The following is a 4,347-nucleotide window of genomic DNA, read 5'->3' as shown; positions in this document are numbered from 1 at the left end:
CCAATGTGGACAGGGTGAGGCTGAAAAGAGGTAACTTTGTTGCAATGTTTTTATTTATCAGTATTCTGTCATGTCATTTCAGTTGGACCACCCATTTGTACATTTTATTTGTCAAATAATATCATCAGAATCAAAGGATTTACATTAAGTTAGATAAAAGAGACTGCTTTCAGCTCTTATTATATGTTAGGTGAGAAGATTCAGACATATTTAGGTAGTAAATTAGTGCTGTAAGATGACTGTTGGTACAAAATATGTATTTGACCTCTTAAATTTGTTATACATTTAACATATGTTCATGGAGTGAGTTTGACCAACTGGACCAAATAGTTATTGCTCTTTGTTAATTCCCGTGAAACACAAACTGGATAAACTCTTTCTGGCTTTCTGTTGAAAATAACTTTCTTTGTAAGATCCTATCTATTCACACTAAAATGATTAGGATTAATCTTGTGCTTTGTGTTCTACTCCCAAGAAAATGAGTTATTTTCAAGTGTTAATAGTTTATAATGGAATCTTCATATCATAAGAAAATTTTAGGAGGGAAGTGAATGGTTTTACCCAGAGGGCCGCGCAGCGCCTCTCTCTGCTGGCACCGGCGCGGCTGCCAGCTCCTCCCTGGCCATGGCGTTCACGTTCGCGGCCTTCTGTTACATGCTGGCGCTGCTGCTCACCGCGGTGCTCATCTTCTTCACCATCTGGCACATTATAGCATTTGATGAACTGAAGACTGATTACAAGAAACCTATAGACCAGTGTAATACCCTGAATCCTCTTGTACTTCCAGAGTACTTCATCCATGCTTTCTTCTGTGTCATGTTTCTTTGCGCAGCAGAGTGGCTTACGCTGGGTCTCAATATGCCTCTCTTGGCCTATCATATTTGGAGGTATATGAGTAGACCAGTGATGAGTGGGCCAGGACTTTATGACCCTACAACCATCATGAATGCAGATATTCTAGCATACTGTCAGAAAGAAGGATGGTGCAAATTAGCTTTCTACCTTCTAGCATTTTTTTACTACCTATATGGCATGATCTATGTTTTGGTGAGCTCTTAAAACAACACACAGAAGAAATGGTCCAGTTAAGTGCATGCAAAAAGCCAACAAATGAAGGGATTCTATCCAGCAAGATCCTGTTTCCAGGAGTAGCCTATGGAAATGATCTGTTTCTTTTAAAAAATGACTCCTTATTTTTTAAATGTTTCCACATTTTTTGCTTGTGGAAAGACTGTTTTCATATGTTATACTTGGATAAAGAATTTAAATGGAATTACGTATAAATTAATATAAAATGATTACCTCTGGTATTGACAGGTTTGAACTTGCACTCCTTAAGGAACAGCCATAATCCTCCAAATGATTGCATTAATTACTGATGGTCCTTAGTCCATTGGAACCTTTTGTTTATAGGAACTTGTAGGGCTCTTTTGGTTTTATTGAAATGCCATTTTGGTTTTATTGAAATGCCATCTAATAAATTAGCTGTAGATATCAGGTGCTTCTGATGAGCTGAAAATGTGTATCTGACTTGTGGAAAACTATTTAGTTTTCCTCATTTATCGTGTAGATGATTATATATGGATACATTTACAAAAATAAGAAGAATGGGATTTTTTCCCTTTGACTTGAATATTATCCCTGTATATTGCATGAATGAGAGATTTTCCATATTTCCATCAGAGTACTTACTATACTTGCTTTAATTCTTAAGCATAAGCGAACATGATATAGAAATATATACTGAATTACTTGTGAAGAATGTATTTAAAGCTATTTTAAATGTGTTTTTATTTGTAAGACATTACTTGTTAAGAAATTGGTTATATTATGCTTACTGTTCTAATCTGGTGGTAAAGGTATTAAGAATTTGCAAGTACTTTAGGTTTTCAAAGCGAATTGAGAGAGAATTGTATAACCATCTTGCTGTTCCTTTAGTGCAATACAATAAAACACTCAAATTAAAAAAAAAAGAAAATTTTAAAAATGCAGTTTATTGATGACTTTTTAAACCAATGGTATTGACAAGTTGGAGAGTCATTAATTCATGCTTAGTTCTTGGTATCTATGATTTTTAACCTCTTATTCCTAACATTAATGATATTTCAGACTGCATTTTGGGGTATATGAAAGGTAAAATATTTATCTGGGGTCAAAGGTGATTTTTATATCAGTCTTGCTTTAATAACATTTTAAAGTAGTATATTTCTCTCAGAATGTTGGGTATAAAAAGGAATCAAAATACTTCTAATGGTAAACAACCTAGGTGAGCAACAATGTGGAAATGATTGGTCCATAACACCAGCAGTCTGTTTCCATCAGGAATTGGTCAGAACACTCTTTCGGTATGACTGTGTTAAACAGAGATGGGGGTCCCCAGGAAGTGCAGTGTTGAGTGAAGGGATAGAATATGGTTTCTACTATTATGAGCTAGAAATCAATAATGTTATACTTTAGCAGTTCCTTTCACCAGGGATGTATAAATTGATTATGAACTTGGAGTTTTCATAATACAGCTACCTATTTTCTAACAAAGATAAAGTCAAATATTATTAGAGTGTACACAATAATTCTAGGAAATTTTCCTAGAATTAGTAGACTAAGTGCTGGTATTTTAGTCATGAAATAAAATGAGGTTATTTGATACAATGTGAGATGGGCCTCGGGCTAACACTTAAAATGTGTGCAATGCAGTACTAGCAATTCCAATTCTGAAGACTTCAATATCATCATCTGAGATTTAAAAATGGAAGTAGTTCCACTTTATGGGATTATTGTGAGGATTAAGTTAGATGCCGAAGGTAAAGTACTTGGAAAACCTATCATTCAGCATTGGATACTTTCTGTTATTTTATCATGTGATGAATTCTAACATTTTTACTGTGATTTTTATATTGGGTCTATTTACAATAGGCAATGTGATATATTGATATTCATTGCATTGGTCAGTTTTCTGACATTATGAAGAAAATACCTGCAAAGAAAATTTGTGAGGAAGAAACTATTATATTGATTCATGGTTTAAGAGAATGCAGTTTAAGATCAGATGTCTCTGTTGTTTTTAATTATATTTTTATATACATAGTTGTCCAAAAGTATTTCCATTCCACAAATCAGTACAATGGAACTTTAATAACTTTCCTATACCTTTCCAAACCTCACCCCACTTTCATGTTTTCTAGTTTCATACTATCTGCATTGAATATTATGCCTTCATTCTCTTCCTCCATAACTCTCTTTATTCCTTCCCTTTGACTTACGCTCACATCTTCCAAGTGATAGATTCCTGGTATTCATTTTGTTGGATTAAAAGTTCAATTTTATAAGAAATTACACCTTTTAAATACTCCTCTGCAAATAGCATGCTTTGGTTAATACTGTTGTGTAATTGTATCCCCTCTGTATGGTATTTTCACAATAAAAACATCTCAGTTTTATGGTCAATAGATTTTGAAAAGGATGCCATGACTTTATGAAATAAAAATAGAATCATAAATGGGTGTAGTGGCACTATTGCCTCCCTAGATTAAAAAAAGTTCTTAGGCTACTACCTCAATCCTTATACAAAAATTTAAAAATTTTAAAGAAAAAATGATTATTAAACTAAATGTGAGATGTAAAAGTATATAAAACATAAACCTAAAAATTCATGGCATTGGATCAGTTAAGGTTTCTAAAATATGACATGGAAAGCATTAGTGGATAAAGAAAATCAAGAATAAACTGGATAACATCAATTTATAATCTTTCATATTTCAAAGATCAATATAAAGCAGAAGTGAAAATATATCTAAAAGATAGAGGACACATATTTGTTAATGCTACAATGTAAATGCTACAATGATTCTAAGTATATTTATATCTTCTAATTCTATATAACTTTTTCTCAAATAGGATATTTGTTTAAAGAACATATGTAAATAGTAGGAGCATTTGAAATAAGTTCCTCTTTAGTATCCAAGAATAAATAAAGAGAAAGCTCACTAATAGGACCATAATATATAAAGATGACACAAAATAGAGTAATGCACTTGTGGAGAAATTGATATACTCCACATAGCAAATCAATTTGTGTAATACTTCAATCATTAAAGCAAGCAAGTTTTCAAAAGGTCAAAGAGAATTGAATAGGTTCTATCCATTACACGTCTATGTATGTATTAAAGAGAAGTAAAAAACTTGTTTGGACAGGGAATGTAGTTCATTGAGAGTGCACTTGAACACTTTGTGTGAGACCCTGAAATAATCCCCAAAAACAAATTTTGAAAAGGCTCACTATAGAGGATGTATGCTGGACAAATTCCTGTAAATGAATGTTATATCTACTTTAATGTCTGTTCTAAAATT

The 4,347-nt window shown here is 32.7% G+C and overlaps 1 pseudogene; it reads left to right on the top strand.

Moving 5' to 3' along the window:
* The first annotated feature begins 602 nt into the window (after window positions 1-602).
* LOC138806687 (protein cornichon homolog 1 pseudogene) lies at window positions 603-1,445 on the top strand (annotated as a pseudogene).
* Window positions 1,446-4,347: the final 2,902 nt, after the last annotated feature.

Source organism: Dipodomys merriami, unplaced genomic scaffold (assembly GCF_024711535.1).
Source record: "Dipodomys merriami isolate MVZ:Mamm:240054 unplaced genomic scaffold, mDipMer1.0.p SCAF_405, whole genome shotgun sequence".
Lineage (NCBI taxonomy): Eukaryota > Metazoa > Chordata > Mammalia > Rodentia > Heteromyidae > Dipodomys > Dipodomys merriami.
Note: the sequence above shows the minus strand (reverse complement) of the source record. Positions and strands in the feature narration are given on the sequence as shown.